This window comes from Chlorocebus sabaeus, chromosome 12 (assembly GCF_047675955.1).
Source record: "Chlorocebus sabaeus isolate Y175 chromosome 12, mChlSab1.0.hap1, whole genome shotgun sequence".
In the NCBI taxonomy this organism is placed as follows: Eukaryota; Metazoa; Chordata; class Mammalia; order Primates; family Cercopithecidae; genus Chlorocebus; species Chlorocebus sabaeus.
The window spans coordinates 36,017,026-36,028,642 of record NC_132915.1 but is presented as its reverse complement, the minus strand read 5'-3'; the positions used below and the strand labels follow the sequence as shown (position 1 = coordinate 36,028,642).

Below are 11,617 nucleotides of genomic sequence, written 5' to 3'. Positions count from 1 at the left end.
TAAAAATAAATGATGCAGTCTGTGGTATCCTGTTATAGCACCACGAAATAGACCAAGACACTACAAATGAAAGATAGAGGTCAGTGTTTATAGATTTAATAATCACGGAACAAGTCCATTATTTCAGGTAAATGCCAGGTATGCTTACTCTTAGGCCTGAGTTGGAAGACTTTCAGAAATAAGAGGTGGAAGAAAAGTTTTAGGTCCATGAAATCCTTGTCATTGGAAAGATGGTCCAGGAAGAAGTTCTGCTCTAGGTGAGCTTATCATGGCCATTCCTGATAAGGATTAGGATTTGTGCCAGAGTCAACCAAGCCATCCGTTGGGGTAGAAGGAGAGGAACTTCTTGAGACACTGATTAGTATTGTAGTTACATCAGGGCTCAGATCAAAAGCAGCTGCTATTTCTGACTCCTTAGTGGTCCCCTAGAACTAGGTGAGGCATGGGTTTCAGTCCAAGCACACTTCTTCCATTAATGATCATAGAGTGCCTGGAATATCACAGGACATCTTTCATCACTGAGGGATAAAATGCTACTCCACCTCAGGCATGAACTTAAAAGATTTCTTCATTGAGGAACACAGATATGTTATTGCTATTTTTATAAAGTCTCTGATTATAACAGGAAATAGAACACTTGGCGTATATAAGTGAAATGCATATATTAGTTGGAAAGAGACCACAATGTAACTTTTTGGAAATTGCTTTAACAATCCCTGGTTTTAGGCTGAGTGGGTGGTTCACATCTATAATTTCAGGGAAGGCGAGGTGGGCAGATCTCCTGAGGTCAAGAGTTCAAGATCGGGCTAACCAACATGGTGAAACTCTATCTCTACTAAAATTACAAAATTAGCCAGGCGTGGTGGCACATGCCTGTAATCCCAGCTACTCGGGAGGCTGAGGCAGTAGAATCGCTTGAACCCGGGAGGCGGAGATTGGAGTAAACTGAGATCGTACCATTGCATTCCAGCCTGGGCAACAAAAGCGAAACTCTAAAGAAAAAAAGAAAAAGAAAAAAGTCCCTGGTTTTGAGAACTTTACCAATTTTTTTGTTTTACTTGTTCCTCTGTTCATTTTTAACTCAGGAATGTGGCTTGCTTAATCTCTCCAGCAACAGCTCTTTTGGTATCACAAACAAGGACCCAATTGTCATGGGCTTTCTTCTGCAGAACAAAATGTTGTCTTGTAAGATATTTTCACATTCTGTAGTTTATTTATTGAATTCACTGATTTTAATATTTCCCTTTCTCCGTACCTGATTGCTCTGATTTTTCTTTTCTACTCAAATTCTTCCAGAAGGTATCCTGTCTGATTAATGAGCTCGATTTTCAGCTTGCAGCTTTATAATACATTTTCTAGGGGCCTTGAGCTGACTATAGTGAACAACTATCCTGTTTCATCTTCCTTAAGTGTCCTGATTATGCATAATTGAGATCTCATCACTCAGCTAAAGTTACAAATGGGTTCTCACTTCTTGATCTAATGTTAATATAGTTTGGGTCCTTGTCATACCCATTCCGTGTTGTGATAAATTGTAAAATGTAGCCACAAGATCCTCCCATGATCCTTTGCAATGTGACTTTGCCCTTCCTTCCATCAAGAGGTCAGCTATTTCCCCACCTGCTGAATCTAGGCTGATTATTATTATTGTTTTTTTAAGACAGGGTCTGGGTCTGTTACCCAGGCTGGAGTGCGGTGGTGCAGTCTTGGCTCACTGCAACCTCTACCTCCTGGGCTCAAGCCATCCTCCCACCTCAGCCTCCCTAGTAGCTGGGACTACAGGTGTGCACCACCATGCCTGGCTAATTTTTGTATTTTTTGTAGAGACGGGGTTTCGCCATGTTGCCAAAGGTGGTCTCTAACTCATGAGCTCAACCAATTCGCCAGCTTCAGCCTCCCAAAGTGCTGAGATTACAGGCATGAGACACCATGCCCGACCTAGGCTGATCTTTTGACTTGCTTTGATTAACAGAATATGACAGAAGTGATGTGATGTGACTTCCAAAGCTAGACGTTACATACATTGCAGCTTCTGCTTTCACTCTCTTATGATACTGTCCTGAGACTGCCATGTAAGGAAGTTGGTCTAGCTTACCAGAGGATGGGAGGTCTCATGAAAAAATAACCAAGGTACCTACCCAGTGGACTGCCAGCACCAGCTGCCAGATGGGTAAGTGAGGCCATCTTGACCTTCCAGCCCAACCACCTCCTACTGAATGCAGCCACAAAAGCAAGCCCAGGCAAAACCAGCAGGTAACTGTCAGCTAACCCAGAGAATAGTAAAAAATGATAAACCATTGCTCCTCTAAACCACTACGTTTTGAGGTTGTTTATTATGCAGTACTAGCAGCTAGAACTGCCTTCTCTGTCTTTCACTTTCTGACCTTGGTGAGCCCCTGGCTCTCCATTGGCTAATTCGGATAATACAATTTCTTTTCTATTACTTTTCTCCTCAGTGTCAAACTTAAGAGAATTATTCAAGACTTTAGCATCACCATTTTTATAATCGAGGTTCTTTCCTCTCTTTTTGGAAACCAATGATGTACTTTAAGTTGTTCCTGAACTTGGTGTTTTGGCTATTCCAACTTCCTATAATAAGACAGAAGCTATGCTTCACTTTTACTTCAAGTGCTTTTGCTTAGTGAAGAGCCTTTTTTCTTTTCTTTTCTTTTCTTTTTTTTTGAGATGGAGTCTCGCTCTGTCACCCAGGCTGGAGTGCAATGACACGATCTCGGCTCACAGCAACCTCCTCTGCCTCTCAGGTTCAAGCGATTCTCCTGCCTCAGCCCCCTGAGTAGCTCAGGTTACAGGCGTGTGCCACCACGCCCAGCTAATTTTTTTATTTTTAGTAGAGACAGGGTTTCACCATATTGGTCAGGCTGGTTTCAAACTCCTGACCTCGTTATCCATCCACCTTGGCCTCCCAAAGTGCTGAGATTACAGATATGAGCCACTGCGCCCAGCTGTGAAGAGCTAGCTGTCTTACCTCTAAAAAATTTTCTAAATTCTTGTTCATTATTTTAATATGAACTTCAGCTTTTCCACAAATTGCCTTACATTTTCTTCTTGGCCTACACCACAGCAAGTACATTTTCCTCTGGCTGGAGTGCCCAGGCTGGAGTGCAATGGCGCGATCTCGGCTCACTGCAACCTCCACCTCCCAGGTTCAAGCGATTCTCCTGCCTCAGCCTCTCTAGTAGCTGAGATTACAGGCATGTGCCACCACGCCTGGCTAATTTTGTACTTTTAGTGGAGACAGGATTTCTCATGCTGGTCAGGCTCACCTCAAACTCCCGACTTCAGGTAATCCACCCGCCTTGGCCTCCCAAAGTACTGGGATTACAGGCGTGAGCCACCGTGCCCTGCCAATTCCTGTTTATTTTTTCATTGTTTTTTTTTTTTGAGACCAAGTCTTGCTGTGTTACTCAGGCTGGAGTGCAGTGGTGTGATCTCTGCTCACTACAACTTCTGCCTCACGGATTAAAGTGATTCTCCTGCCTTAGCCTCCCTCATAGGTGCGTGCCACCACACCCAGCTAATTTTTGTGTTTTTAGTAGAGGCAGGGTTTCACCACATAGCCCAGGTTGGTCTCGAATTCCTGGGCTCAAGTGAGCTACCGGCCTCGGCCTCACAAAGTGCTGGGATTACAGGTGTAAACCACTGCGCCTGGCCTGTTTTTGGTTTTGTTTTCTGGGAGGGTGTCTAGCTCTGTCGCCCAGGCTGGAGTGCAGTGGCACACTGCAACCTCCACCACCCAGGTTCAAATGATTCTCCTGCCTCAGCCTCCCAAGTAGCTGGGATTACAGGCACCCACCACCATGCCCAGCTAATTTTTGTGTTTTTAGTAGAGATAGGGTTTCACTGTGTTGGCCAGGATGGTCTCGAACTCCTGACTTCATGATCCGCCCACCTCGGCCTCCGGAAGTGCTGAGATTACAAGCATGAGCCACTGCACCTGGCCAACACCTGGCCTGTTATTTTCCTTTCAAGTGAAAGTTATCCTCAGCAACTGACTTGGTGTGTCTTGTTTGGTTTTGTTTTGTTTGAGACGGAGTCTCACTCTGTCGCCAGGCAGGAGTGCAGTGGTGTGATCTCGGCTCACTGCAATCTCCACCTCCTGGGTTCAAGCGATTCTCCTGCCTCAGCCTCCTAAGTAGCTGGGACTACAGGCACGTATCACCATACGCAGCTAATTTTTGTATTTTTAGTAGAGACGGGATTTCACCATGTTGGCCAGGATGGTCTCGATCTGTTGACCTCATGATCTGCCTGCCTCAGCCTCCCAAAGTGCTGGGATTACAGGTGTGAGCCACCACTCCCAGCCTCTGTTCTTTCTTAGAAAGAAATCCTCCGTGGACTGAAGGGCAAATGCCAGTAAGGCAGTGATAGGGATGGCATCCCAGGACACTCCCTCTAAATTCTGGATCAAAGCGGGCTGCTCAAGCAGCAAAGGCCCTGCTCTAAGTTGTGCAGGCATAGATGTTCTGGAGCAGTGGTTCTCAAAATTTGTTCCAGAAACTGGCAAGGTTAAAACCATTTTTATAATAATACTATGACATTATCTGACTTTTCCATTACCATTCACTCAGGAGCATACAGTGGAGTGTTTCCAGAAAACTCCATTGCCCTGAAGGCTAAGAGAATGTATATTCCTATGTTCTTGTGTCTTAAATTGTCTCGAACTCCTGGGCTCAGGTTTTTTGTTTGTTTGTTTGGTTTGGTTTTTTGGAGACAGAGTCTTGCTCTATCACTGAGGCTGAAATGCAGTGGAGGGATCTTGGCTCACCGCAGCCCCAACCCCCTGGGCTCAAGCAGCGCTCCCACCTCAGACTCCTGAGTAGCTAAGACCAGAAGTGTGCACCACCAGACCTGACTAATTTTTTTTCTTTTTTTTTTTTTTTTTTTTGAGACGGAGTCTCGCTCTGTCACCCAGGCTGAAGTGCAGTGGCCGGATCTCAGCTCACTGCAAGCTCCGCCTCCCGGGTTCACGCCATTCTCCTGCCTCAGCCTCCCAAGCATCTAATTTTTTTTCTTAAAGATGAGGTTTTGCCATGTTGCCCAGGCTGGTCTGGAACTCCTGGTCTCAAGTGATCCTCCCACCTTGGCATCCCAAAGCGCTGAGATTTCGGGTGTGAGGCACCACACTTGGCCTAAACTTTTCTCTTTTAAAATATAAAATGGCTGCCTGGGCATGGTGGCTCACACCTGTAATCCCAGCACTCTGGGAGACCAAGGTGGGCAGATCACTTGAGGTCAGGAGTTCGAGACCAGCCTGGTCAACACAGTGAAACCCTGTCTCTACTAAAGAACAAAAAGTATGCCAGGCACAGTGGCTCATGCCTGTAATCCCAGCACTTTGGGAGGCCGAGGCAGGTGGATCACTTGAGGTTGGGAGTTCAAGACCAGCCTGACCAACATGGTGAAACACCGTACTAAAAACACAACATTAGCCAGGTATGGTGGCACATACCTGTAATCCCAGCTATTTGGGAGGCTGAGGCAGGAGAATCTCTTGAACCTGTGAGGCGAAGGTTGCAGTGAGCCAAGATCATGCTACTGCACTCCAGCATAGGCAACAGAGTGAGACTCCATCTCAAAAAAATAAAATATAATATAATGTAATATAATACAATAAATATAGATGGCAGTTTTTTATTTTTTTGTTTTTTGTTTTGGAGATAGGGCCTCATTCTCTTCCCCAGGCCGGAGTGCAGAGGTGCCATCACAGCTCCTCTGTAATCCTAAGCTACAGCAATCCTCCAGCCTCAGCCTCCCAAGTAGCTGGGACTACAGGCACACAACAGCACACCGGCTAATTTTTTATTTTTTGTAGAGACAGGGTCTCACTATGTTGCCCAAGCTGGTCATAAACCACTGTGCTCAAGCGATCTTCCTGCCTTGGCCTCCCAAAGTGCTGGGATTATAGGTGCAAGCCACCATCGCTGGCCTAAATTTTTCTCGGTTTTAAAATATAACAAATATTGATGGATATACCCATGAAGACAATTTTCAACATTAAGAAGGTTTGAGACCAGAAAGTTTGAGAACTGTAGGTTGGAGGGAACATTATCATCATAAAGATTAAATTTTCCCTGACTCTCAGTCCTGAGATGCTCCATTGACTCTAAGGCCCTCCTTGAGGCTCCCTCTCCTTCCTTGGGGCGTTTGACCCAGAAAATAGGGTCAAAACTGCCACTGCAAACATCTTCAGTGCCAGTAGCCAAGGTCTGGGGAGACCCATGGGGTCAAAGGTGAAAGGGCTGGGGAGGAGAGGGACCAGGAGGTGGACCAGGAGGAATAGGAGGAGGAAGAGGGCTGGCTGTGCACCACCATCCCGTAAATCTGCTGGAGGCATGTTTCTGCAGGGTATTAGCACTGCCTAGCTTTCTCAGTGCCCCAGGTATGGCCTGCCCTCCCCACCCACTACCTTGCCCTGGTTCATTCTGCAGTCCTTCTCCCCTCTCAGCATCCCAAGGACTCTTCTGCTTCCCCACAACCCTGGAGCACACCACTCCTGGAGTCTGTGTGCCCAAACCTCCATCAAGGACAATAAAGACAGCCTTACCTGGCAGAAATTAAGCTGTTGGTTGGGGGTGGTGGCTCATGCCTGTAATCCTAGTACATTGGGAGGCCAAGGCAGGAGGATTGCTTGAGGTCAGGAATTCAAGACTAATCTGGTCAACATAGTAGACCCTGTCTCTATTATAAATATTTTTAAAAATTAAGCTGTTACTAGTTTTTTTTTTTCTTTCTTTTTTTTTTTTTTGAGACAAAGTCTCACTTTGTTGCCAGGCTGGAGGGGGCAGTGGCATGATCTCAGCTCACTGCAACCTCCACCTCACGGGTTCAAGCAATTCTCCTGCCTTGGCAGGAGCCACTGTGCCTGGCAGCTGTTACTAGTTTTTCAAGGAAATCACATGTGAATTAGATCCTGAGTTATCCTATGTTTGGAAATATTTTTTTTCCAAACGCTGTTGCTATTGAGGCTCCAGAGGTCAGTCTGCCTCCCCACCCACCCCACCCCTTAGAGGTAACACAGTGTTATTATCTGGATGAAGCTGATTTTTTACGTAGAACTGGAGAGGGGCCGGATGTGATGTCTCACACCTGTAATCCCAATAATTTGGGAGGCCAAGATGGGAGGCTTGCTTGAGCCCAGGAGTTTGAGACCAGCCTGGGTAGCATAATAAGACCTTATTTCAAAAAGAAAAATTAGAGAGGATTTCACATTAGTGAGTCACTTAGCTGCCAGGTGTCCCCCACCCCAACAAGTCGAGTGAATTTGACTAGCTGCGGATTCCATATAGAAAGCAGAAAATCTGGGACAGGCATGGTGACTCACGTTTGTTATCCCAGCACTTTGGGAGGCCAAGGCAGGTGGATCGCTTGAGGCCAGAAGTTCCAGACCAGCCTAGCCAACATGACGAAACCCTGTGTCTACTAAAATACCGAAAAATAGCCGGGCTTGGTTGTATACACCTATAATCCCAGCTACTAGGGAGGCTGAGGCAGAAGAATCGCTTGAATCCAGGAGGCAGAGGTTGCAATGAGCCAAGATCGCACCACTGCACTCCAACCTGGGTGACAGAGTGAGACTCCCTCTCAAAAAAATAAAAAAGGAAGCAGAAAATATTGTTACTCTTTGTTCTAGCTTCTCCTTATTTAATAACAGTTAACAGCAACATAAGTGAGACTAAAGATGCACACTCTTGATAATCCTTGTTGTTTGTTAACTCGATAAATGAAAATGTGCCTCATACCTCCCATGTGCCCTGAATTGTGCGGAGTGCTGGTGATAGTTGTGTACAAGGTAGATGTGATTTTGCTTGAACGAAGTGCCTCAGTGATGCCATTAAAGGGGTAAAGCCCCCACCACTGACAAAACCATTTCAGTCGACCTAATTTCATTAGCTCTACTTAAGACAAGAGGATTAGTTGATTACCTAGCAGCTGTATTGTTTAGTCTGTTTCATCCCTTATTATTTTCATATTAGTAATCCTTTGTCAGCAGCATTTTTTTCTACAAGGATGTCTCTTAAAAGTCACATTTATGTTTGCTGATTGATTTTTTCCTTTTTAGACCTAGACCTAGGTTTTCCGGTTGTTTTTTTTTTTTAAAAAAACCAGAGTCTCACCCTGTCACCCAGGCTGGAGTGCAATGGCACGATCTCAGCTCACTGCAACCTCCACCTCCGGGGTTCAAGCGATTCTCCTGCCTCAGCCTCCTAGTAAGACCCTATGGGTCTCCCCAGACCTTGGCTACTGGCATTGGAGATGTTTGCGGCAGCAGTTTTTGACCTTATTTTCTGGGTCAAATGCCCCAAGGAAGGAGAAGGAGCCTCAAGGAGGGCCTTAGAGTCAAAGGCCCCTGAGTTCAAGCGATTCTTAGATCACCCCACTGCCCTCCAACCTGTGCAATTGAGCAAGACTCCGTCTCAAAAAACAAACAAACAAAAAAATTCCCCACCCCACCAAACTAAAAGAGTCTCAGGAATCAGTGAACAATACCAAAGGGCTGATAATCATGACATCAGAGTTCCAGAAGGAAAGGAGAAAAAGTGCAGTACAAAAAAAAAATTTGAAGAAACAATGGCTAAAATTTTTTTTTTTTTTTTTTTTTTGAGACGGAGTCTTGCTCTGTAGCCCGGGCTGGAGTGCAGTGGCCGGATCTCAGCTCACTGCAAGCTCCGCCTCCCGGGTTCACGCCATTCTCCTGCCTCAGCCTCCGGAGTAGCTGGGACTACAGGCACCTGCCACCATACCCGGCTAATTGTTGGTATTTTTAGTAGAGATGGGGTTTTGCCACGTTGGCCAGGTTCTGAACTCCTGAACTCAGGTGATCTTCCTGCCTTGGCCTCCCAAAGTGCTGGGATTACAAGCCAGCATCTGTTACTTTATGACTTTTTAATAGTCATTCTGACTGGTGTGAGTTGGTATCTCATTGTGGTTTGCATTTCTTTAATGATTAGTGATATTGAACATTTTTTCTTGTTGGCCAAGTGTATGTCTTCTTTTGAAAATTATCTGTTCGTGTCCTTAGCTCACCTTTTTTTTTTTTTTCTGAGATGAAGTCTCACTCTTGTCCCCCAGGCTGGAGTGCAATGGCGTGATCTCGGCTCACTGCAACCTTCACCTCTCAGGTTCAAGCGATTCTCCTGCCTCAGCCTCCCGAGTAACTGGGATTACAGGCGCCTGCCACCATGCCCAGCTAATTTTTGTATTTTTTTTTTTTAGTGGAGATGGGGTTTCAACATGTTGGACAGGCTGGTCTTGAACTCCTGACCTCAGGTGATCCATCTGCCTCAGCCTCCCAAAGTGCTGAGATTACAGGTGTGAGCCACCACACCCGACCGTCCTTTGCTCACTTTTTAATGGGGTTGTTTGTTTTCTGGTTTGTTAATTTGTTTAAGTTCCTTATTGATTCTCGATATTAGACCTTTGTTGGATGCATAGTTTACAAATGTTTTCTCCCAGTCTGTAGGTTGTCTTTTTATTCTGTTGATAGTTTCTTTTTTTCTTTTCTTTTTTTTTTTTTGAGACAGAGTCTCGCTCTGTCGCCCAGGCTGGGGTGCAGTGGCATGATGTCCAGTCACTCCTGCCGCCCCACTGGGTTCATGCCATTCTCCTGCCTCAGCCTCCCGAGTAGCTGGGATTACAGGCGCCCACCACCACGACCAGCTAATGTTTTTGTATTTTTAGTAGAGATGGGGTTTCACCATGTTTGTGAGGATGGTCTCAATCTCCTGACCTAGTGATCCGCCTGCCTCAGCCTCCCAAAGTGCTGGGATTACAGGTGTGAGCCACTGCACCTGGCTGCTAGTTTCTTTTACTGTGCAGAAGCTCTTTAGTTTAATTAGGTCCCATTTGTCAATTTTCTGTTTTAATTTAATTATATTTATTTTTAAAAAATAGAGACAGGATCTCGCTATGCTGCCCAGGCTGGTCCAGTGGGACTGAAACACTTTTTTTTTTTTTTTTTGAGACAGAATCTCACTCTGTCACCCAGGCTGGAGCGTAGTGGTGTGATGTTGGCTCACTGCAACCTCTGCCTCCCAGGTTCAAGCAATACTTGTGCCTCAGCCTCCCAAGTAGCTAGGACTACAGGTGTGTGCCCCCATGCGCGGCTAATTTGTATTTTTTACAGAGATGGGGTTTGGCCATGGTGGTCCGGTGGGTCTCAAACTCCTGGTCTCAAGTGATCCCCCAGCCTAGGCCTCCGAAAGCTCTGGGATTACAGGCGTGAGTCACTGCTCCTGGTGGATACTGATTTTTGTATACTGATTTTGTATCCTGAAACTTTGCTGAAGTTCTTTATCAGATCTAGGAGCTTTGGGACAGAGCCTTCAGGGTTTTTTTAGTTATAGAATCATATTGTCTACAACAGAGATAGTCTGACTTCCTAACTGAGGTTCCCAAACCTCAATTCTTGACTTCTGTGCACCCACAGGCTTAACACCACATGGAAGCTGCCAAGTCTTAGAACTTCCACCCTCTGAAGGAACAGCTTGAGCTGTACCTTGGCCCCCTTTAGTCATGGCTGGAGTGTCTGGGATGCAGGACAACAAGTCCCTAGGTTACACACAGCACAGGAACCCTGGGCCCAGCACATAAACACTTTTTCCTCTTAGGCCTCTGGACCTGTGATGGGAGGGGCTGCCATGAAGACCTCTGACATTTCCTGAAGACATTTTCCCCATTGTCTTGGGGATTAACATTCAGCTCCTCATTAGTTATGCAAATTTTTGCATCCAGGTTGAGTTTCTCCTCAGAAAATGGGATTTTCTTTTCTATTGCATTGTCAGGTTGCAATTTTCCAATCTTTCATGCTCTGCTTCCTTTATAAACTTGAATGCCTTTAACAGCACCCAAGTCACCACTTGAATGCTTTGATGCTTAGAAATTTCTTCCACCAGATACCCTAAGTCATCTCTGTCAAATTCAAAGTTCCACAAATCTCTAGGGCAGGGGTAAAATGCTGCCAGTCTCTTTGCTAAAACATAACAAGAGTCACCTTTGCTCCAGTTCCCAGCAAGTTCCTTGTTTCCATCTGAGACCACCTTAGCCTGGACTTTATTGTCCATAATACTATCACCATTTTGGCCAAAGCCATTCAACAAGTCTCTAGGGAGTGCCAAATTTTCCTGTTTTCTTCTGAGCCCTCCAAACTGTTCCAATGTCTGTCTGTTACTCAGTTCCAAAGTCGCTTCCACATTTTTGGGTATCTACAGCAGTGCCCCACTCTACCAGTACCAATTTAATGTATGAGTCCATTTTCATGCTGCTGATAAAGACATACCTGAGACTGGGAAGAAAAAGAGGTTTAATGAACTTACAGTTCCAAATGGCTAAGGAGGCCTCGCAGTCTTGGCAGAAGGCAAGGAGGAGCAAGTCACGTCTCACATGGATGGCAGCATGAAAAAAGAGAGAGCTTGTGTGGGAAAACTCTGGTTTTTAAAACCATGAGATCTCATGAGAGTCATTCACTATCAGGAGAACAGTGCAGGAAAGCCCTGATCCATAATTCAATCACCTCCCAACAGGTTCCTCCCATGACATGTGGGAATTATGGGAGTTACAATTCAAGATGAGATTTGGGTGGGGACACAGCCAAAGCATA

At 45.6% G+C, this 11,617-nt stretch overlaps 1 pseudogene; it reads left to right on the top strand.

Moving 5' to 3' along the window:
• The first annotated feature begins 4,391 nt into the window (after window positions 1-4,391).
• The window catches only part of LOC119623157 (PRELI domain containing protein 3B pseudogene), an 8,189-nt pseudogene continuing 963 nt past the window's right edge, over window positions 4,392-11,617 (top strand).